This window comes from Pinus tabuliformis, chromosome 4_1, assembly GCF_031772625.1.
Source record: "Pinus tabuliformis cultivar Carrire ecotype Pingquan chromosome 4_1, CPIR1, whole genome shotgun sequence".
Classification (NCBI taxonomy): domain Eukaryota; kingdom Viridiplantae; phylum Streptophyta; class Pinopsida; order Pinales; family Pinaceae; genus Pinus; species Pinus tabuliformis.
In genome coordinates this window covers 478,144,786-478,170,370 of record NC_142303.1, presented here as the reverse complement: position 1 = coordinate 478,170,370, position 25,585 = coordinate 478,144,786, and positions in this window count along the sequence as shown.

Here is a 25,585-nt window from a genome sequence, read left to right as displayed (position 1 = left end):
ATGTTCAAGAGCGACATACTGCCGACACGACAATTATTACAGTTCCATTTTCCCCACCATTTCTGGCAGGTACCCCGATTATTTTTGGATGACAAGCTTGATGGGGATAGCATATGCTTGGAGAGTGTCATTTCGACAATGCCTGATGTCATTAAGTTTTAACGAGTCTGACAAAGGAAAAACTCGGCGTCTTTTCTTGTTTAGAGAGTCTGAAAAGACAGCGGAAAAGAAAACTCCAGGGGGGTCCTTTTTCGTAGAGTTGTGTCTCTCGAGCCCGAAAAAGTATAAAACAATGCTCGAAAGAACCGCCCGACCAGTATGATCGAGGAGTACTTTTCGTAAATAGTGACTCCGACCCGAAAAAGTAAAAAAGCGGTCGGAAGTACGTCGTTTTGGAGCCAATAACGAGTGCGAAACGACAAACACCCGGCAATCTTTTTAAGTTAAACGGTCGAAAAAAGAGCTTTAAAAGCGACCGCCCCTGATCCTTTTAACGAGCCGAGAGGAGGGCTCGGCCATCTTTTTCTTTCTTTACGTCGAAAAAGAGCTTAAAAACGACGTTGCGAGACCAAGTGTGTACAGGGCTATTATGACTCCACCGAGACGGAAATCTGCACAAGAACACTACCCACGTAAAACCTGTTCGACATGTTAAAAACATAGTAAAACATGTAGAAAATCATAGTACAGCGACATTAGCATGAAATATATGGCAAAAATTTAACAAAAACCCACATTTATGAGCTACCATAGTCAAATATAGATTTTTTACCATAAATAGGGGGGTAAAAGAACTATTTTTACCATTGTTACCATTTGAGTTGTGGAGAACGTTGTGAAGCTACGAAGTTGATGGAGTGAATTCCATCCCGTTCGGGCACCGTTCATCCTGCAACTTGTTCCAGGTAGGTTCTCCTCTCCCTGCGCTCCATTTTGAGTCCCTTTTTTAGCTTTTTCATGGTGGGATTTGGCCATTTGGGCGGATTTTTGGAGCGTTGATGCGCTCTCGGTCAGCGCGGAAATCGCCATCGGGTCCGCGCTGATCGATTTATTTTTACACACACCACCTCCGGGTCAGCGCGGAAAACACGTGTGCTTCCACGCTGACCCAGCGGAAAAAACAAAGGACTGCCATGATCAGCGCGACTGTTTTAAAAACAGCCGCGCTGACGCCGTAAAATTTTATTTTTGCAATTTTGAACGTATGAATCTTCATAGTCAGGCTTCTAATGTTTTTTAATGGCCATGCAGGGCACGATGGCATTTGTGTGGCAAGAGAGAGCCCATGATAACGAGGATATTGCTGCTTATGCCGATGCTGGGAGCCGCAATGCCATGCGGGCATGCGGATTTCTCAAATTCTTCCTCACTCCGCGCCTACGAGCGCAACCTGATCTTCTGGAGTTCCTGATCAGAGCCTGGAACCCAGTTGATGGAAAATTCACAATCCGAGGCCATGACATCGAGTTCGATTCCACAGATATTTATTTCTTGACTGGATTATCCCGCCGGGGTGAGATGCCCATTCTGGAGGGGCAGCGACCTAGCGGTGAGACCTTGGATATGTTGATGGCTCGGGTGTGCCCACAGGCACGCAAAACACGGAGTGGAAAGGTGTCCATTCCGTCAGTGGAGGACATCGTCCTTCGGAGCATACTTTTTATGGTGACCCGGGCAGCGGGCTGTTTGGCCAATCATGAGGCCTCAAAGACCCACCTACTACTGGCTCTCGAGTGTCTACAACCCACCATATTCAACTGGGCGGCAGCGGTAACCACTAGCATGAAAAGACAATTGAGCAACTGCCGACGCGGGGAGTCGAAGTAGTTTGGTTATGGGTCCATTCTAGTCCCGCTCATGCTGGAGCGAGTGCCGGCGTTACAGCTGCAGGACATGGCCCTTGATCCACCTAGGGGTCCCCGAGAGACGAGGGCCAGTCGGTGGGGCCATATCATGCCGCGAGGAGGTGGCAGCCGCCCAGTGGCATGGGGGCATTATTTCCGAGAGTGGCTGGATCGCCAGGTTATCTTTGTAGAGGACTGGCCATATGCCGGGATTGATTTCAGAGGTGACCCAGACATGCCACTGCCTGCGGGAGAGCAGTGGGATGATGGTGGTAAGCCACTCGATCTCTTTTTTAATTTTTTATGTTTTGTAATGTTTTTTTATTTTATTTTTCATGTACATGCCTTGATGATTAATGCTATGATATGCAGATGTAGGACCAACGAGACCCCTTGGCTTGGCTCCAGAGGCGAGGAGAGAGGCACAGGGCGCCGGAGTCTTGGCCCTGGCTCCTCTAGGAGTCAACATGCCCGAGATTGTAGTGCAGAACCTCGAGGGCTTACTGGAGGGAGTCCCAGATTACCAGGGGATCGAAGAGGTCCCCATAGCATCCCAAATTCACACAGTGGGAGTAGAGCCCAGGATGCACCACCTTTTGAGGCGAGTGGCACGGGCGGTAGTATGCTATAGAGAGCATAACCTACCACAGTAGTCTCCTAGGTTTTATTTCCACTGCTGTTTTTGAGAGACACTTGTCTCAGGTGTACTGAGGACTTCGGCCTTATCTTGGACATATACACTTATTTTTGAGCGCCTTAGTGCGCCACACGATATATATACATACCGATTTTGGGTGGATCTTTTTACATATGATGATGTTTTTATATGCTATGCAAATGTTTAATACAAATGTAATCTCATGTATCAGTTGCATAACACACGACCCACATATTTTAATTTTTTAATGCAAGCTTAAAAGCACACACCACACGCATGCAAACTATGCTTGGAAAAAGATTTTATTTACATATGTCTATTCTATGGTCCTATTATGCTTTCTATGTCTTCTTGTATAATGTTTATCTATTACGCAAATGTCTGTCTAATACATGGTTTGCCAATGCATCAGTCAATGTGTTTAATCGTCTCGGAATGTGTTGATATGTGATGTAATCAAAATTCCTTTCTAACAATCTTACACGTAGATACAACCTTAGGATGTGTTGGTCTCTGACGGAATAACGCCCGTTGAGCTGATGGACGACAAGTTGGGAGTCGAGGTTCACCACCAATGTACGGATGCCGAGATCAACTGCCTCAGCTAATAATTCAATCACAGCACTGTACTCGGCAACATTGTTAGTGGTACGTCCCAAGCACACAACTTGAAGATCCAATAACTCTCCATGAGGATCGTAGATCGCCCATGCCGCAGACGACAAATTGCAAGTGCTACGGGAAGCACCATCAGCGAAACCAACATAAGGTGCACTAGACATCTGCACAAGAAATAGAAAACACAATAAGAGGCAAGCACGCCTTCACACCAAAGCAAAACATGAAATCATACACACATCACACACCTGCTAAAAACACACGTATGTACAAACTAGGTGCATGAGATCATGCATAATATTTCTTCAAATAAAGCCCGTTGCGGGGCTTGTCAAGAGGATTTCCTTCATAGTCAATCAACTCATATGCCCCTTTCTGTAAAACTCTCTTCACAATATAGGGACCTAGCCACATGGATTTGAGTTTTCCTGCCCCCAACTTATCCTTAGCTTGATCATAGAGCAGTACTAGATCTCCCTCAACGAAGGAACGAGGTTGAATATTATGGTCGAAGTGAGCCTTAACTCTCTTCTTTTGCGCTTCGATAGCCAGAGAAGCTAAACGACGGGTCTCGTCTAACCGTTCTAGGTAAAGAAGCCGTTCCTCCACCGGAGTGGTGTTGGGAAGCAACTCGACAGCTAATTTCAATGAAGGAATCTCACACTCAACAGGAAGGGTGGCCTCCAGTCCATAAACCAACTAAAAAGGGGTGAAACCGGTGGCGTCCTTCACAGAGGTCCGGTAGGCCCACAAGGCGGGGAATAACATCAGATGCCAGTTAGACTTGTGTGTATTGACGGTACGTTGAAGCATGGTGATCAAGACTTTGTTCACAGCCTCAACTTGACCGTTGGATTGGGGATAGTACGGTGTCGAACTATCTTGACGCAAGCCTAGCTGGGTTGTCAATTCCGTCATCATGTGATTACGGAAATGTTTTCCGTGATCCGTGACGATAGCTTGAGGGACCCCGAACCGAGTAATGACATGATTAAACAAGAACTGCACCGCTGTGTGACCGTCTTCAGTCAATGTAGGCATCGCTTTGGCCCACTTGGTGAAATAATCCACGGCAACGATGATATACCCATGCCCCCCGGCCGAACGAGGGTTACAGGACGTATAATCGATGCCCCATTTGGCAAATGGACCGACGGTAACAACAGGGTGCAGTGGTGCAGGAGGTGCACGCATTTTCTGGTGGTAAACCTGGCATTCATGGCATGCACGGACGGCAAGGATGCAATCTTTGAAGATAGAAGGCCAGAAGTAACCAGCACGAAGAATTTTCTGGGTGGTAGCATATCCGGACATGTGGCCGCCACAAGCACCGGAGTGGCAGTCATTCAACACCCGCTCAGCCTCCTCGAGAGTCAAACATCGGAGGAGAACAGAATCAGTGCCGAGGCGGTACAAGGTATCGCCCAGAATGCGATAGGGTTGAGATTGGTGACGAATCTGCCGTTGAGCATCTTTCCATACGTTGGGATGAAAGGAAGACGTCTGCAAATATACTATAATGTCCCCATACCATGGGTCGAGGGTGCTGATGAGAAACAATGTTTCATCCGGGATATGCTCCTCCGAACGAGATGGTGCAGAATGAGAAGGCAAAGAACAGAGCAGTTTAGCAAAGACCAGAGACTTCTTAGACTTGGCCGCAGTAAATTCCAAGTCGAACTCTTGGAGGATTACGATCCATTTCGAGTATTTGCCCCCCAGCAGTTGACGCGACAAAATGTAGGTCATTGGGTTGCAGTCAGAAATCACAGTCGTTGTGTGCAACAGGATATAGTGCCGGAAATGTTGGACGGCGCAGACAGCTGCCAATGCCAACTTCTCGACATACACGTAACGAGTTTCTGTATCCAGAAGGTTGCGACTAAGGTAATAGATAACGTGCTCGTTGCTGGCATCATCATCCTGCACTAGAACCATGCTGATGGTGGTGTCAGCGGCAGCTAGATAGAGAGTATAATCACAGTGGTAGTTCGGAGGTCTTAAGAGCGGAGCCGAGACAAGGAGGTCTTTGAGTCGCTCGAAAGACTCCTGGGTGATAGTATCCCAACGAAAGGGTGTGTCTCGCTTTAATAACCGTGTGAAACCCTTAGCCACCTCGGCATAATTCGGAATGAATCGTCTAAGGAAATTAGCTTTGCCCTACAAGCTCTGCAATTACTGCAAAGAGGCAGGGGGAGGAAGGTCCAGGATGGCCTCGACTTTGAGGGGATCCAGACGGATGCCTTCTCGGGAGATGATGAACCGAAGCAGTCGGCCTGATTCTACGCAAAAGACACACTTGTGAGGATTGAGTCGAATACGGTAGTGTCGACAGTGGACAAAAATTTCACGAAGATGAGAGGGATGGTCCTGACGCTTGACTGAATGAGCCGGAAGGTCGTCCAAGTATGGTTGTACAATGTGACGTATATCATGAAAGGCGTAAGACATTGCACGTTGGAAAGTGGCGCCGGCATTCTTGAGATCGAAAGGGAGCTTCTTATAGGCAAAGGTGCCCCAAGGACAAATAAAAGCTGTCTTATGCTGGTCTGTGGGGGCTATGTTGATCTGGTTATAGCCTGAGAAGCCATCCATAAATGAATAAATCTCACTTCCTGCGCATTCATCAATAAGCTGATCGATGAAGGGCATAGGGAAGTTATCTTTCGGACAGGCACGATTGATATCGCGGTAGTCAACACAGACCCGGATAGTGCCCTGCTTTTTATTCACAGGGACTATATTAGACACCCAATCTGTAAGGGGAATGGCGTAAATGAAACCAGCTTTAAGAAGTTTTTCGACTTCGGCCTTGATGGCTGCAGCCTTTCGAGGGTGCACTGGGCGTAGGCGCTGACGGACAGGCTTAGCCCCTGGGTACGTCGGTATTTCGTGCACCACGATACTAGGGTCGATGCGGGGCATTTCCTCGTAGGACCATGCGAAGACATCACAGACTTCGCGAAATAGAGCAGTATAGAGTTGAACCTCCTCAGGAGTACACGTGACTCCAATGTAAATGTATTCGACAACCCCTGGTTTGACAGAGATGTCGATGGGTTGGGTTTGCGTGATGTTGCCCATATTGCCCTCAGAAGGCACTTGATACAGCTGAACAGTTGTTTGGAGGGGCGGGGATGGGACACATGAAGCAAACCGCTCGAGACATGCGACCATTTCCGAATGTGGAGGGAGAAACGGAGAGCGATGGTGGTGATCTGACCAAGGGAGCTCTTCGAGAGACATGGTCTCTATGATGGCTTCATCGGAAGGAAATATTTCCTTCAATGGATCCGAAGTAGCCTCATCGCCTAGCCAAGGGAAATGATCATATGAATCGGGAACACTGCTCGGAAGAGAAGGTTCATCAGGGGAAGTCGATGCAGTGACAATCTCAACGTAGTTGAGCTCGGCAGGGCTCAACGGCATCATATCACCCCAAGAGTCTTCCTGATTCGCGGGAGGAAGAACCCACGGATCAGAACGTACTGAGATCATGTTGATAGGGGCGAGATTCGGAGGTGGGAGGGGAAAGACTCCCATTAAAGCGAGATCTTTGAAAATTCCGGCACCCACACTCACTAATGACTTGGAGGTATGCTCCACGAATGGCACATTACCTTCAGAAGAAGAAGCGAAAAAGGAGAGCTGGTCCACCGTGACAATCTTCCCTTGGTGAGGGAAACGAACGACATGGAAGAGGGAGGAAGCCATGGCTTGCATGGCGTATGTCCAGCTACGTCCGAGAAGGAGGTTGTAGGTGAGATTGGCGTCAACAACTTCGACCTCCACCTCTACGGTCTTCCCTTCTAAAGAGATGGGTAAATGTTGGAGGATACCATAGGGACGAGATTCTCTTCCATCGAAGGCTTCTAAGGTCGTGGGAGACTGACTCAAAGTAGGAGAACCAATAGCCTTCCAGCAAGCAACAGACATGATGCAGGTTGAGGCACCTTCATCAATAACTGTACGATGAATCGTTTTGCTATTGATGATGACCTGTATAAGGAAAGCAACTTGGTGAGGCAGTCTCTGTGTAAAACCCTCGAGATCAAAAGAAATCAAATCTGAATCTGCCGGGTCGATGCCACCAATATTTGATAGCAAGGACTTCCTCTGGGAGAGGCAGCTCTAGAGGACTTCTAACGTGGACATAGCAGAGGGAGCCTGAGCTAAGTCCTCAACAATGCTATAATGCTGGGCAGCACGAGCATTAGGGTTATAAGACGACTTCCTGAGTACACCTTTTGGAGGGGGTCGGGGGATCGTCTCAGTGCTGGGCCGTTCGATGTGAAGGGGACCAGAACTGGACGAAGGAGCACTGGAGGGAACCTCCGGCTCTTTCCCGGCATGAGATGGATAATCTTTTGCTCGAGTTGAAACATGGATGGGAATCTTTCCAGCCATGAACAATTGAGAACCGAACGAGGAAGAGGGTTGAGACGGGTCTGCGACCATTTGAGTCTGCTGGGAAGGGAAAGGCTCTTTAAGCACAGCAGGAGGCCCAGGAGCACCTTTCAAAAGTCAACTAACTTCGGACCGCCTCGGGCAGTCTTTAGTGTAGTGATCCTCATCACAGATGAGACAAGGATACTTAGGTTTTCTTTTAGCTCCTTCCTCGGAGGGAGGCTTAGGGGGATCCTGCTTGGGCTGTCCAGATTTATCTTTAGCTTTCCCTTTCTTTTTCCCTTTTGAGGATTTATCCGCCGCGGTGGACTGAACGGCGTTTACCTGGAAGGTACTCCCATAATTAGATTGGCCCTGAGAAACATTTCCATTAGAAGCGCTCTGTTTTTGCTTCCCAGGGTTCGCGGCCGATTTCTTCGATGACGAGTTTACAGAGCCAATGACTCCATCAACAGATGGTTTCGGCGGAGCCTTGGACTGTCCAGGCCTCGGGGCATCTGGCAAATAATCATATAAAGTACCCGACTGAGAGTACACTAAGTCGAGGTACTGAGCACGCGCGATTGCTTGCTCTTCAGTTACACAAGCTCCCATGGCGATGTCCCGTGCAATTACGGGGACAAAGGAAGTCGTGAACCAATTGGTCAGGAACTGATCAGGAATCCAGAATTTGATCAAGCGACGACGCCTTCTCCATTCATGTATATGATCAAATATGTGCGTAGCCGTGTCCTGTTTAAGAGATGTGAGGAGATGTGTCCCCGTCTCGTACCGAATGGGTAACTGAAAATGAGTTAAGAACGCCATAGCCAGCGAGTTGAAATCTTGAAACGTGCCGCGATTTAGCTCAATATACCACTTAGTGGTTGAACCAGTGAGATTTCTCTGAAAGAGGCGAAGCCGGATAGAGTCATCAAGCCATGAGTTCGATGAACACCAAAGGTGATAGGTCATGACATGGGCTTGAGGATCTTCACCAGCTTTGCCATCAAATTTTGGACAATCACCGGGTATTTTGGTTGGAACTGGTGGCCAATACGGATTATGCAAAATAGGATCATTTGTCAACTTGGACACATCCGGAAGTTCCAACGTCGCTAAGAAAGGCAATTGAGGGTTAAAGGACATTTGTGGCTGCGGATTCGAGGCAGTATTAGGGTTCCAACCAGATGGTGGTTGCCCCCACGGACTTTGTCCAGATGGACCCGGCCCAAAAGGACCTGGCGCATAGGGACCATGCCCATAGGAGTTCTGTCCATATGGATTTTGGCCATATGCGGACAGTTGTCACTGGCTCTGCCCCCCAGCACCCCATGTATTAGCAACTTGTCTTGCAGGTGCAGCATACTGATAATTTTGGTAAGGGGTGACCTGCATCTGTTGATAATTTTGATAAGGGGTAAACTGAGTTTGCCCCTGGGGTTGCTGGTAGCCATACATTTGCTGGGCTCCATACTGAGCCTGATGAGAAGGCTGTGTTTGGTAAGAAGGTTGGGGCCGTGGCCCACCTTGCATTTGATAACCCATTTGAGTTTGGGGCCCAGAATAATGTCCTTGAACCGGTTGGGCTTGGATCATCTGGCCGGAAGGTTGACTTGGTTGGGTTTGGGATGGACCTGCTTGCCCAGAAGGACGCACTTGCTGGGTGCCAGGTTGTCCGTGAACCACCAAGGGTTGTCCTTGCGGAACAGATGGCCGAGCCGGCTGGACGGCTGGTTGACCCTGAGGTTGGCCAGCCTGTCCAGATGGATGATTAGGGCGGACAGCAGGTTGGCCTTGCTGCATAGAAGGCTGGCCCACCTGCCCGGAGGGGTGCACAGGCTGAGCAGTGGGTTGGCCTTGCTGTATAGAAGGCTGCCCCCCTTGCCCAGGAGGATGCGTGGATTGAGCAGTGGGTTGACCCTGCTGTACGTAGGGTTGCCCCCCTTGCTCAGAAAGATGACCAGACTGAACAATAGGTTGGCCCTGCTGTATGTAGGGTTGCCCCCCCTGCCCAAGAGGATACCCCTGTTGAACTGCTGGTTGACCTTGCGGAGTATAAGCTTGCCCAGCTTGTCCAGAGGGGTAACCCTGCTGGAGACCAGGTTGGCCTTGTTGGATGTAAGGCTGCCCTGGTTGTCCAGCCGGGTAACCTTGCTGGGTACCAGGTTGCCCTGGGTAACCAGAAGGTTGACTCTGATAGGAAAACGACGGACCACCAACGGCCGAAGGTTGTCCCGGATAGGGTTGTCCTTGCGGGCCCCCAGATTGTCCTGGGTAAGGCGGGCCATAAAGTGGTTGCCCCTGAGGGGTTTTCACATAAGGCGGCTGGCCTTGATTTAGCGGTCCTTGAGGCTGCCCAGGGATTGCCTGGCCCCCATGAAAAGAATGAGTACTGGTGTCCCAAGTGATGGATAACGGTACCGAGACTTCAACGAAATGTTGAAGAGGCGTGGATTGAGCGAACTGGAGGTACTGACCAGTAGAGTCATAATAAAAGAGGGGACCTTGATAATTCGGGTCCACAATGGGTTGCCCCTAGGCATCATAGGGCCCCCCTCCTGGAACAGGACCAGAAGAGAGTTGAGCACTTTGTGTAGGATCAACAACTCCAGATGAAAGTTCCGGCTGGCCATTACTCACCTGACTGTGAGAAGGACCAGCACCATTGTTCGTAGATGAAGACGCTGTCACGGTACTAACGACCGAAGTCGAGTACGCTACACAAACGGTTGGATTGGTGGGAACCGAGGTAACAGGCATATTAAGGGGTTGTGAAACAAAGGGTTCCATGGTGGAAATGACACTAGGATCCCATATAGTCGTAGAAGGACTCCTGGCAGCTATTCTATCCCTCATCGACTGATATCGCGGAGGGAGTGGAGAAGTAGCTGGAATGGGAGTGTCAATATTCGACACCACGGGTGTCTCACTTACGCTGGGAGATGTCTCATCCATGTGGGAAGTGGACATCGGAGACGACATAGAGGGAGGGGTAACAGGAATATCGTCCTCGTAGGGCTCCCAGATAGGGTTCCAATCTTCTTCGTAATCCTCGTCGCCCGGGGCACATACGTTGATAGGCTGGATACTCGGGATAACAGGAAGAGTATCGCTTACAACTAGTACCTCAGGAGCAACAGAAGATGGAGAACCTTGATCACTTAGACCAGGAGTTGACGGGTCAGCCAGGATGACAAGACCCCACACAAAACCTAAAGGAAACTAACGATAAAGACCCTACTCAAGCTAACGCACACAAGATCTAATCAGGTAGTGTTATCGTGGCCGAATAAATTTTTAAGACACAGGAACTAAACTTGACCTTTTCATGTTTCAAGAGTCGAGAAAAGGACGAAAAGATGACTCTAGTCTCCTTCGAATGTTTAATGAGCACGAAGTGACAAGACGCTCACTGGCACCTTTTCTTTTAGAGAGTCCGAAAAGGATCAAAAGTGACTGCTCTGGAGACTCTAGGTAAAGGGTTTACCAAGCAATCCGTAAAACTGCTTATACACCTTGGCAATCGTATGAGAACCAAGGACTTTCCGTACTGCAGTCAATCTTCCCGAATGCTGTGTTCGGTGCGTTACGGTTCACGAGGCGGCAGACTCGGCTTCCTATGGATAAAGGATAAAAGCCTAGTGGGGTCTCCCTATATACGCGACGGTACGTGGGAGCACAGTCCGTGTTAGACCACTATCGAGTCACAGAAGGAGGAATCACCCAACCATAATGTGAAACAATAGTGACTATGTTTGAAGACGCCGGAACACGTCTCTAACCTAGACCTCTAGATGTTTGCGTTAAGTTCCAATGCGTTTTTAGGTTTATTCAGTTTATTTTATGGTTGATCTTGAATTTAAGTTTCGATTTCAGGCCTTATCGTGTGATCTCTCACAATTACCTAGATGCAAGCTATATGCCAAAGAACACCATTTCGTTCGATGAATTATAACTATGAGAGGGTTAAGAGTTTTCAATCAAACAAAACGAACTCAAACAATCAAACAATCTAATGCAGCTAATGGCGAAGAAATGAGACTTTTCTTTTGAGAATACGAATCAACGAAATGCTCTTCTTTTCATTAACTATTGAATGCAAAAGATATTAGTTCGATTTCTTTTTCAATGGCAAAAAGCACTTAAAATGAATTTTGAGAGATAGCAACACCGAGTAAAGGGAAACAAAATCACTCAATGAAAAACACAACAAGCGTGAAAAGAGCTGGTTGAACCCAAGCAATCGTAATCCGTGTCTGGGCAGCGAAAAGTAATCGAAACAATCCAAAGACTGGTTCGATGACAATCACCTAAACAACCAAGCAAAGAAAGCAAAAGAGGAAGGTTTTCACAAAAGCAAAGCAAGTAGCAACGGATCTTTGTGAACGAGTGGTAAAACAAAATCAATCCAGCGAAAACGGGATGATAACACTAGGTCACCGGACACAAAACGAGGTCCGCCCAACAAGACTTCCCAAAGCAAGTTCTTCAATATCCAGACAATGAAAAACAAGTGATAAACCAGGTGAAAAGAACAGGGAATAGTCAAACCAACAGGCCCAGGAGGAAGAATTGGAAAAATTCAATTCTACAGGTGTCAGCGCGGGTGGTACACAACAACTATGCGCTGATCAGAGACCACGCGTAGCAACAATGCGCTGTCAGCGCAGAAGGACACGGGTTATCCGCGCTGGTTCGATTTCAGAACCGTCGCGACTGTTTAATGAGAAAGCGCGATGACCGCGAGACCCAAGAAACAGGCAGGCGATGTCAGCGCGACTGTTTCAATTAAAAACGCGCTGAGGCTAAAAAGCAAGCAGAAACAAGCTAAAAGCTTCCAAACCAGGGCAAGGGTTCTTCAAAAAATTAAAGCACTTCCCAAATTGAACCAGGAAATCCAAAAGAAGAAGACTAACCCCTAATCTTCAAAGAGAGAGCAATCAAGCAAACTCAAAGCAAGAATGAATGAAAAGGGACAAAGGCCAGTTCCCCAGTGGAGTCGCCAAATTGTTGGAGAGGTAAATCCCCTCTACAGATAGAGGCGATCCCTACTAGCCCAGAATGGGTCTAGCAACAATCAGTCAATGCTACTATGCAAGTTCCTAATTGCAATTAAAAGGTAGGCAATGAGCACCTACTTGGATTCCAACGCTATAGTTTGATGAAGAGATGCCGCTCTCGCTCCTTCGCTCTGGCCGGTCACGATCCTCCGCGATCTCCACGAATAGATACCTGCACACACGAAGAGAAAGACAAACACAAGCATGAAATCTAATAAAAGCAATTATACATCAGTCAGAAAGGATGTAATTCACACTAATCATTACAGAGACAAATGAGAATGGAACCATAATAGTAGTCATCTATTATTAATCAATAACAGAGAAGAGTACAACCAAATGTTCTGACGTCGAATCCTTCTCAAGAGGGTACAGCCAGCAAGTCTCTTAAGCATTCACCCTTAGAGATAGATCTCCCAAGACAAGAACTCTCTCTCACACAAGCAACACTCCACAACCTTCCTTAAGCTATCTAGCAATTCCACACTTACCACACCAACTACCTATAGTAGCAGCAATCTGAGCACTATAAACTCCACACAATCCAAACTAGCTGCTCATGGCAATGGTAGAGGTATAAATAGGAGAAGGAGTCTCCATGAAAGGTGGGAGGATGAGCTTATCTCCAAGGAAGGTGGCTCAAATGACGAACAGACATGCCAGAGAAGGTAGGGCGACATTTGCAAGGCTAACAACCAGGTCTGGAGTCATCTGGAAGGCCGACTGTTAGAACAAACTCACCCAAACAAGATCAGCGCGAGTGCATAACTGGACTGGAGCGCTGACATCGCAAAGTAATAATAGACAGGCCCATGTCAGCGCGACTTAATACAAACAGAGACTGCGCTGGCTCATGAAATTCGACTAGCGCGGAAAACTCGTGTGCTTCTGCGCTGGCAGTGCATGTGATCTGTTATGAAGCACCAGTCAGCGCGGTTATTTTAATAACAGTCGCGTTGATGATGAAAACTTTGGCAAAGTGGGTCATTTGGCCAGTTTAGAGAGCATGAGCTTGATTATTTTGAACTGCTGACACAGTAGGGTGACTGACAGGGAGACAGTGAGAAATTACTGTGTAACAGGTAATGTAAGACCCAGATGAAGTTCGATGCATGTACAATGGTAGTTGAAGGCAAGTGTATGACAATTAGTTGAGTTAGTTTGGTCCATTGGGGTAAATGGAAAATGGCAGGAAAGTCATGAGAAAGGTAATAGGAAAGGTAAAATAAATTGGATTAAGGTAACAAATGTCTTGGCTAAGTTGGGAATTGTTCTTCTCAATGTTGTGCATGTTATGCATAGATAAAGGGAGTTCTCTTAACCTAGACCTTATGATATCTAGTAATTATGTTGTGATCATGATTATGCTAATCTCTATATATGTATACATGTATGTATGTCATTGTCTAACAAAGTTGTCAAAGATCATTATTAGGGAGGAACGATTGCTTATGTTGGTGAATGGCATGAAGAGATTCCTGGTTTATGAGGAATCAAGTTGGAAGAGTAGCCTGACAGATCTATGAGGTCACTATCATGTGGATATTAATTGATATTATGTGTTTATACTATGCGTATGTTTATGTTATGGATAGGCTATGTTGAGGGATGTATTAGCTGAATGAAATCAACACGATCTCTTGCATGCTGGGACAAACATGGATAGTGGAAAGACACTAGAGGTAAGGTTTCCTAGTGGAGACAATATAGTATCTAGGTCTACAGTAATATTGATGTGTAGATGTTGTACATGTGGTGTTGTATACATGTCGTATATGCAGTGTTGTGTACATGTTGTATATGCATTGTTGGGTACATGTGGTGTGGTGTACGTGCTATACATATGGTTTTGTGTATATATGGTGTTGTGTACATGTTGTACATGCAGTGATGTGTACATGTGGTCCTAAGTACATGTTGTACATGTGGTTTTTTGTGCATGTGGTGTTGTGTACATGTTGTACATGTGGTGTTGTCTGCACATGGTGTTGTGTACACACTATGTAGGTGGTTCCATGTACATGTGGTATTTTGTACGCATTTTGTAGGTGGCACTATGTACATGTGATATTGTGTACACATTGTGCAGGTGGTATTATGTACATGTGATGTTGTGTACACATTGTGAATGTGTGTACATGCGGTGTTGTGTACATGTTGTGCATGTGGTACTGTGTACATGATTGTACATGTGGTATTGTGTACATGTCATACATGTTGTGTTGTATGCATGTGGTATTGTGTTATGTGAATTACGTAGTTGTTGTATCATGACATGTGTATTCATTGTTTTGTACTTTGTGTACCTATATGTATTGTGTTGTACATTGGGTGAACCTGTATGTGTTGTATTTTATGTTGGGTGAAGGTGCATACATTTTTTGTTATTGTATGTTTGGTGTGGGTCTATGTGTTGTGATGTACACTTTGTATATGTCTATTTAATTGAATAGAAGAGAAGTATTGGGTGATTTCCAGGTTTGGAAACTAATTTAATGTGTGTATAGAAAGGACAAAGAAAAATGGCATAAGAAAAGGACCGATCAAAGGATAAGTATCAATATTTTATTTCAATTTTGTTATGCATGTGATCTATGACTCTGATTTATGAGGGTTACATGTGATCTATGCCTCTAATTTATCATGATCACATGTTATTTATGATTTTTATTTATGATGGTTATGTTATGTGCTAACCTGATGTGATATGTTTATACATGATGATTTGATCAAACAACTAGTTTGAGTTGTTGTGACAGGAAGTAAACAAAATTGCAAGTGTACCTTATTGATGGGCCACCGATGAGGTATGATGTGAATTATTTCAATTTATTTAGAATATAATGGAAAATATGTGCTTGGTACATCAAAGCATGAAAATCCCCAGTTGGGTGGTTGGAACTAACTGCAAGAATTAGTAGCAGTAGCAAAAGGAATTGGAGCAGGTAGCAATATATTGTTAAATCATTCATGACTAGGGCCATTGTGGGACGCTGGCACCCAATATTGTCCATTGATTTCCATGATCATGCTATGACCAATATGATGGCTTTGAGGTAGGGATATTCCTTGGTTTCTGGACCTTCCGATGCGAGGAAACCTTGCCAAGGAAGGGGTTTCTTGAGGGACTATGTAGTAGAGAAGGGGATTCCCACATAACTTGGAAGATGTGTGACTGCATGGAAGGGGGTTATCAGATAGCTCGAGGGACTATGTAGTAGAGAAGGGAAGGCAAGGGAATACATTGATTTTGGTCATTAGCACTGCCAAATGGAATTAGAAGCACAATGGGAGTGTGCCCTGGAATAATGAGTTGGTAACTGTTCACTGAGAGGACAAGTTTTGCAGGATTGTAGCATTGGACATTGGATGCAGGTTTGACTTTGGCAGTGGATTCTGGACTTCCTGGAAGGAGGTTAATTTTGGTACTAATTTTGAGGGTGGAGGTGTGAGCCTGTGGATTCCCTTGTTATTGATACGGGTACTGTATAATTTTATTTGTTGTTTAGAGAAAATGTGCATATGTGTATATTATTGTAAACACCGTATCGATTTGTGGTTATAAATATCCATGGAAAGTATGACTATTTGTTGGTTGAAGAAAATGTGAATGAGTGTATATGTTGTTATTATTGTAAATACCATAGTGATTTGTGTTATAAAGCTCCATTAAATGGTACAATTGTCATGTTTTGAGAAGGATGTCATTGTAAATATTGTAACAAGTTATGTTATAAAGCTCCATGGGAAATATGTTTTGTTTTCAGTGGTTTGTTGGTTTATAGGTGTTATTGAACACTGAGGATGGTGTTCCCCCAAGGGGGGGGGTTCTATAACAACCCTGGTTGAATTTCAATGTAAAATAAAAAATAAGACCAAGGTAATGGGACACGTATTCTAGGACGCATGTTGGGAAAAACATCCTAGTGGGTGTCACTTCGGTTTATTTATGGCTAAGGAAATTGGAAAATGCATTAGAAATGGAAAAGAGCCATTAATTGGCATTTTATTTATGAAAATAAAGAAAAATAGGAGAAAAGGGAGATGAAAGGTCACAAATTTTGCATGAGAAGGAAATTAGAGGAAAAATGAAGGAAAATGAATAAAATAGAGGCCTCAATGATAAAAAGTCTTCTGAAGATCAATTCATGGATTTTGTCAGTTCAGTTTTGGAGCTCTCATTCTATTCTCTCTCTCATGCCCTTGCACACTTAGAGTATTCTTGGAGCATGCTTGGAGAACTCTAGTATTCACTTGGAATTGGGAAGAAGGCAAAGGAAAGTAGGAAAGCGCAAGGGAACAGTTGGATCAATTACTACAATTAGATTGATTTGTTGGTATTGAGTTTCATGTATGGTTTCCTTGCTCCTATTTTCATGCATGGTACATGCATGTGGTTACTTGCTCATGATATGTCATTGGCATGGAGGATTTCCAGGATTGATAGTGGTTTTACCTAGCCTTTCCATTTCCTGGATAACCATGGTTTTGTGGGTTTTCCTATCTTATTTTCCTATTGGTTTGCATGTTCCCTATGGCCATGGGTTGAGTTATTAGTTCTTGGGGCCTTGGTTGGACAAATGCTTTGGAAACCCTAGAACAACTTGGGTTGGGTTACTAGTAATGGAAGCCTTGGTCTGACAAACCCTTTGGAGCCCTTGTTGGGTTGAGTTACTAGTCTCGGAGCCTTGGTTGGACAAATGCTCTGGAGCCCTGCGACAGTTGTGGGTTGAGTTACTAGTCCTAGAGCTAAGTTGGAACAAATTCTCTAGATCCCTGGATAACTTAGGTGGAGATGTAGAAATTCCTTGTAGATTCAACTTTCTTATGTAATATGCTAAAAAAAAGACTTGAATCTACTCTACTCATTAGTGGAAAAAAATTAATCGGTTTAGAAATCAAGAAACCTGAACGACCGGATAGGTCTCATCCTCCTAATTCTAGCACTGTGAATGGTTCGAAAAATGGCCTCTGTATGCAGAAGTTATGCCAATTTGAAAATCACCCAATAACCTTTAATTTTGAATTAAAAAATAAAAATAAAAATAAAAAATTCTAGAGAATATTCCTGGAATATTCTTGAATATATTTCATTCAGGCAACCAATTGGGGGTGCCACATGGCAAGCCCGGAGGCCGCCACGTGGCCCCAAGGTGGCAATGGAATGGCATACAAAAAATATTCTAGCAGATCTGTGGGTCAAACACACGACCTCCCAACTACAACTGCAACGTTCTACCATTAGGCCATCGGGCGGGACTTGATATGGCTACGAACAAACTTATATGTGAAGTTTGAACTATTTAATGGGCGGGCCCAAAAGGGAGCCAGCCCCCTCCACATAAGACCTCGGCCTCGGAACCATGGTGCTAGACCTCCAGCGGTTAATGCTGGTGGTCCACATGATGCGGTCTCCCATGTAACCACTTCCACTAACCGCGGCAGCAAACAACCGAAACCTACCAGGTCAACAGTTAGCGTGCAATCCGAGGCACACTAAACGCGCCCATGTGACTACCATTAACTCCCAACTATAGTTAGCTCCTGCGGTCAAGGCTTAAATGGTGGGAATTTTGGCGGTGGCACCAATTTTGGTGGTCCGGCCATTTGGTAGACTTAACTGCCAGTTAACTAAACTTAGTTGGAGTTAATTCAGGGCCAACTGGCAGTTGGAGTAAATGTGCCATAACTTTGGCTAGGAAAGGCCTTTTGAGATGAATTTTTTTTATTTTTTTTTTATTTTGGGTCTCTTCAACATTCTAAATCCATTGGCATATTTTTCGTAGCCAACAGAGGTCATTTGTAGGTGTTTTTGCTTCGGGGAAGTTCTAGGAGCCACTAGAGCCTGTTCAGTGTTGGAGCTGCATTGGGTTGTGTGCAGCCATTGAAGGTGAAACGAAGGTCTATTCTAAATGTTTTCTATGTTTTGAGTCCATTTCTACAGCTCATTTTTCTTGTTTAGGCTTTCTTCTCACTATTTAACTTCAGGGAAGCTTTCAGGGCCACTAGGTCCATTCCAGTGCTTCAGCTGTTTGGGGGCTGTATTCATCTGTTTTCGATGATTCAAAATCCTACTTCTACTATATTTGACCTTCTGAGTCGATTGGCAAAGGTTTTAGAACCATTGGAGGTCATCTTCACCTCGAATTTATTCATAGAAGTATAAAGGGCCACTAGGGCCATTTGGAAAGTACTATTTAAGGTACAATTTCACTATTTAGTGCTTGGGGAAGACAATTCTTAGTTGTTTCTTATTGTTTGATTCTATTTTTATAGTCATATTTGTGTTTAGAGGCACTTACTTACTTGTATTAGCCTTATAAGCTTTCTTAATACAAGAGGACAAGCCCATTTTGGGAGGCTTGGTCCAACAGGTGTAGCCTAGGAGGGGTGAACTGCTTCATCATCTTTGTGTCATTATTTGTTGAAGATATCATGCTAAACAAATATGATATAATGGGTTAAATAACAAATTTAATACATAAACACTTAAAAAGCTACTCAAACTTATTTGTTTTATTCCGCAAGACATCAAGCTTCAAGCATGAGTATTTTAATGACATCTGAGTGTTTACTTCTATTATTTCTTTAGGCAGAGCCTATAGAGGGCCAAGTAGCCTCTGGAACTCATCCTCTCTTTAGAGGTGACATATCCAGTAAATGCCCCTACAGTCTATCCCTGTATTAGAACTAAGAAGTTCGCACATTTTTAGAGTTAACCTTGGAGTTGTTTGCACATTTAAAATTATTGAAAATGGATACCTTGCACCCTTTATTCAAGTACATTCTAGTTTCAGATCAAATGGTATCAAAGCAGGTTTTTACTGTTTATATGCTCTAGGAAAAGTTATATAAACTATAGATAGAGTCTGAAGCAAGCCAGGAAGCCTTCGAACCGCTTTTGTTATACAATTGCGTAGTAGATAAATGCTACTTCAGTCAATCTCTGGTTTAGTTTATATTTTGAGCATTTGTGCAATCAACCTTGACTATTTTATTGTGTGCATGAGTTTTCTTGAGCTCATTTTGGGATAGCTGGTGTTAACCCTCTCCAAGAGTTGAAGGCATTTGGTCAACAACTTGTCATTGTTGAAAGCTTTGAGAACTCTGTTTGAAGTTCCTTTTGTTATTTGACCATTTACATGATGTCAATTTCTTCTGCAAGTGAAGTTTCCTCCTTCACAAAACTCTTCAGTGATGACATGAAAGAAGAGTTCATTAAGGTGAAGGACATGGTGTAGATTCTCCTTGAGGATCAAAGGGAAAGTGTTCAGCTTCATGCACAATTGTTGGCTATGCAGGAAGAGAAGGAAATAATTCTCCAAAGACTCCATGACATGGAGAAAGAACTCCTGCAAGCTCAAGAAGCTTGGTCCAAGAAAATACCTCTTCTTCAGGACGTAAATCATGAGGTAAATCATTCAGATTTGTCTTTAGTTTCCTCTATTGAAAAGTGGGTTGGTTCTTTTGAAAGGCATGCAAGAGGTATAGGGTCCAAATTGATGTTGAAAATGGGCTATCAAGAAGGCAAAGGTTTGGGCAGGCATGCACAATGCATTATTGAGACTATTTGTGTTGTGGAGTGACCCAAGAATGTTGGTCTTGGATATGAGTAGTCTAATGGTAAAGCATTGATCACATGCATTCAAGAATGTGATGCAAATTTGAAGAGAACATTTCTCCCAAGTTCTCAATTGCATCAATGTCATGATGGAAATCTTCCTTACCATTGTTTGAAGCCTTTGTTGCAGCAAGAAGATGGTAGACATGCAGCTTATGGAAAGCATGCAATTTTAGGCAGTTTTCAAGACAAGAATGATGATGTTAGTTTGCAATTGAAAGCTGAAGCCTCTACTAGTTCATCTCCTCATGGAGGCAAAAAGGATGAACATGCAAAGCAGCACAAGAGGTATAAATCTTCTCATGATCAATTCGATTGTGTTTCTGCAAGGCATGATAATTTTACATGCTTTAATGGAAGAAAGATTTGTTGTACATATTGTGGTCAATTTAACCATCATGTTTCGAGATGCTGGATGAGGAAGAAAGCACACAGGAAACAGATGAAGCAAAGACTACCTTCAAAGAAGGTGCATAAGATTTGCACTTTTTGCCAAAAGAAGGGACATGTTGTCTCTCATTGTTGGACTTTACATCCAACTCGTCGTCCCACACACATGCAGCAAGAGGACAAAAAGATTGGCGAAGGTGAAACCACAGATGCCATTATTGATGTGAAAAGGGAAGTTTCACATGAGGAAGAATTGTAGCAGCAAAAATCGCCATGGAAGTGGCTTGGTGAGAAGTGGATGGACTTCTTGACACAATAAGATGTACTCCTTTTGTACATATACAAACTTTGGATGTATGCATGTTTTTTATGTTGTTGCAAAATTTCACCATGAAGGTAAAAGATGATTATGGTACTCACTATTATTGCATAAATGTCTTTCATTTAAGCTTTTTGTCACCCACATGTTGTTTTTTGGGTTGATGTACTTGTTTTTCTTTGAAAAGAAGAGTTGAAGTTGCACCTGTACATAGAGGTTGTAGGTGTATTTGTCGAACTGTATATAGTTCATTGTACATGATACATCCATATGTGTTTATAAATGTATCTTATTGTTGGTCAACTAGTGTCGCTTGTGAGCACACTTTTTACATTGTCGATTGTGTCACACAATGCTTATTGACTTGTGTTGATTGTGTTGCACCTTCATTATCGACTTGTGTTGATTGTGTTGCATATGTTTGTCGACTTGTGTCGGTTGTGTACACACTTGCTACATTTATGGTTGAGTCCATTGTTCAGCACATTTCAGGTCAACTTGTCATTGATGATTGTCTTGTTGCATAAGGTACCTTTGGTGTCATTTGGTGCAGGGAATGAAATTGTTACAAAGCAGTGCACAATTCCATGAGCTGGAAAAGCATGCAAGCAAAGAGGCCTCAAATTTCAGCATGGGTCTGTGCTTGGTTCATTATGGTTTGCTTACTTTTATTGTTCATGAATAGAACCATTGTACTTATTTTTGAGAAGTTTTTGCATCACGTATCCCAAGATTTTGGGATGAGCATTTGCATTACTTTCAGCATGCTACAACCGGTACAAGAATTCTTCTACAACTACTTAATTTTTGGAAGTTTGTTGTGGGTATTGGCCTAAGTCACCTTCAGTTTTCCTTCTGGAGAAGGAGGTGCCATTGATGGGCATAGTGATAGTTGGCAAGCCTGCATGTTCAGTGGAAGATTTCATCTTATACATCAGCAAGTTTCATTGTTGGTTTCTACAATTTTCAGATTTTTCTGGCGAGAAAGCTTGGTCAGGATTCAACAAGTACTTGGTTCATTCAGCCAAAATTCGCCATGACGATAGTTGGCAAAGCAGGACATTTTTGTATTTTTTCTGCTCATTTGGCTGAATGGAAGAGGATGTTTTGGTTCTGTCATTTGTTGTAAAGTTTAGTTTTAGAGTTTTCAGTGAGCTTTTGGGGTCCAAAAGCCTCTCATTTGGGAGGTGTGATTAGGAGCTTAAGAACAAGTGTCGAAAAATGCTCAAAAATGAAAGTGCTCAAAACTAGTTCAAACCTAAACGGCCGGATAGGTCTCGTCCTCCTAATTCTAGCGCCATGAACGGTTCGAAAAATGGTCTCCATATGCAGAAGTTATGCCAATTTGAAAATCACCTAATAACCTTTAATTTTGGATTTTTTTTTTAAATTGAAATAGAATATTCCAGAGAATATTCCTTAAAATATTCTAGGGAATATTCTTTAAAATATTCTTAGAATATTCCCAAAATATTCCATGCAGGCAACCAATAGGAGAGTGCCATGTGGCAAACCCGGAGGCTGCCATGTGGCCCCAAGGTGGCAATGGAATGGCATACACAAAATATTGTGGCAGATCTGTGGGTCGAACACACGACCTACCAACTGCAACTGCAACAATCTACCATTATGCCATGCGGCAAGACTTGGTATGGCTATGGACAAACTTATATTTGAAGTTTGAACTGTTTGATGGGCGAGACAAAAGGGGGTTAGACCCTAAGGGCCAACCCCCTCCACATAAGACCTCAGCCCCAAAACCATGGCGCCAGACCTCTGGCGGTTAATGTTGGCGGTCCACACGATGCAGTCTCCCATGTAACCACTTTCACTAACCGCGGCAGCTAACAACTAAAACCCGCAAGGTCAATAGTCAGCGTGCAATCTGAGGCACACTAATCGCGCCCATGTGACTACCATAAACTCCCAACTCTAGTTAGCTCTAGTGGTCAAGGTTTAAATGGCAGGAATTTTGGCGGTGGCGCCAATTTTGGTGGTCTGGCCATTTTGGCAGACTTAACTGCCAGTTAACTAAACTTAGCTGGAGTTAATTCAAGGCCAACTGGCAATTGGAGTAAATGTGCCATAACTTTGGCTAGGAAAGGCCTTTTGAGATGATTTATTTATTTACTTTGGGTCTCTTCAATATTTGAAATCCATTGGCATAGGTTTCACAACCAAGAGAGGTCATTTTCAGGTGTTTTTGCTTCGGGGAAGTTCCAAGAGCCACTAGGGCCTATTCATTGTTGGAGCTACATTGGGTTGTGTGCAGCCATTGAAGGTGAAACGAAGGTCTATTATAAATTTTTTTTATGTTTTGAGTCCATTTATACAGCTCATTTCGCCTGTTTAGACGTTCTTCTCACTGTTTAGCTTCAAGGAAGCTTTCAGGGCCACTAGGGCCATTCCAGTGCTTGATCTGTTTGGGGGCTATATTCATCTGTTTTCGGTGATTCAAAAGCCTACTTCTACTGTCTTCGACCTTTTGAGTCCATTGGAAGAGGTTTCAAAACCATTGGAGGTCATCTTCACCTCGAATTTCTTCATAGAAGTTTAAATGGCCACTAGGGCCATTTGAAAAAAAGTATTATTTATGGTACAATTTCACTATTTAGTGCTTGGGGAAGAGCATTCTTAGCTGTTTCCTATCATATGATTCTATTTTTACAGTCATATTTTCCTTTAGAGGCACTTACTTACTTGTATTAGCCTTAGAAGCTTTCTTAATACAAGAGGACAAGCCCATTTTGGGAGGCTTGGTCCAGCAGATGTAGCCCAGGAGGGGTGAACTTCTTCATCATCTTTGTGTCATTATTTTCTAAAGATATCATGCTAAAAAAATATGATATAATGGGTTAAATAGAAAAATTAAATAACTTGCCTTCACACATAAACACCTAAACAGCTGCTCAAACTTATTTGTTTTATTCCACAAGACATCAAGCTTCAAGCATGAGTATTTTAATGACATATGAGTGTTTACTTCTATTATTTATTTAGGTAGAGCTTGTAGAGGGCCAGGTAGCCTCTAAAACTAATCCTCTCTTTAGAGGTGACATATTCGGTAAATGCCCCTATAGTCTATCTCTGTATTAGAAATAAGAAGTTCGCACATTTTCAAAGTTAACCTTGGAGTTGTTTGCACATTTAAAATTATTGGAAATGGATACCTTGCACCCTTTATTCAAGTACATTCTAGTTTTATATCACCCCTATTAATTAGGAAGATTCCTCAATTAGAATTGCAAAATCCTCATAGGCCTTCCTCTCATTGTGTGCACCACCTGTAAAATTCGAATGATTATACAACTGATAGTACACTGCCCTTGAACTCCAATCTCAAGTAGGTAAATCTCACATTTGACATGCATGAGTTATTTATGAGTGAATCATCAGTTAACTAGTTGAACACATGAAGCAACACCCCATTGTCTAACGTCCTACTATTTCCTCCATCAGTTGGAACTAGTTTAACTAACTTTAAGTCAGTTAAACTAAATTAATTAATAACAACTCAAAATAAACTCAACTAGAGCTCCTATAAAGTAGGTGACACTCTACATTACTCTAGTTAGACCCTCGACTCAAATTAACTGATCCAACTATTTAAAATTAACTTAGTTAACTCGTACAAGTGGTATTATAATGTGGAGTTACAATTTTGTTCCTAATTTAATTCAAGGACTAAATTAAATTAAGACTTTCTTCTTGCATTTTCAACACTCTCTCTCAACAAGAAAGGGATTATCAGATATCCTAATCCTACCTCTATGGAACTCGAATTTTCCTCTTAACGGTGCCTTAGTCAAGATGTTTGCATCATGTTCCTCTATAGGAATGTAATCCAACAAGATGATTCACCTCTGCACATAATCTTGTAGATGGTGATACCAGATGTCGATATGCTTGGACCGATCATGAAAAATTGGATTCTCAGATATTTTGATTCAACTATGATTGTCACATTAAATCACTATAGGATCCATCTATTGACCAAATAACAAAACAAGAATCTTCCTCATCTAGATAGCCTCACAAGATTCTTGACTAGCATTCATGTACTCTGGTTCTGCTGAACTAAGTGCAACTGATCTCTTCTTCCTACTATACCAAGAAACTTCTATTGACCCAATAATGAAGATTACCCCTAATGTGTTCTTCTTGTCGTATGGAATCCCTACCCAATCTGCATATGTGAATCCTTGCAACTTCATTCCCTTTGTCCGTTTATACCAAAGAATAAACTGAGTGGTGCCTCTGAGGTATCTCAACACATGCTTAGTTTCCTTCCAATAGAGTTTGGTTGGATTAACCATTTATTGACTAAGTTGGTTAACTACAAAACATATGGTCATTCGTGTGTTCACCAAATACATAAGCGAACCCATACATTGCATGTAAATAGTAGCCTCCAGTACTTCACCTAAAGAAGCATCTTCCTTCCTCCAATTTCTTGCTAGAGGAGCCTCCATGGGTTTGATGCTCTCCATGTGGAACATCTTTAGTATCTTGTTGGCATACTTTCCCTAAGAGGAAAATAGTTCCTTGTCTCCTTGCCATACTTCCATACCAAGGAAATAATGCATGAGCCCCAGGTCCTTCATCTTGAATTCCCTTGCAAGATCCTCTTTGCAATATTTTACCAGCTTCTCATCATCTGTTAGAATTAAATCATCGACATATAAG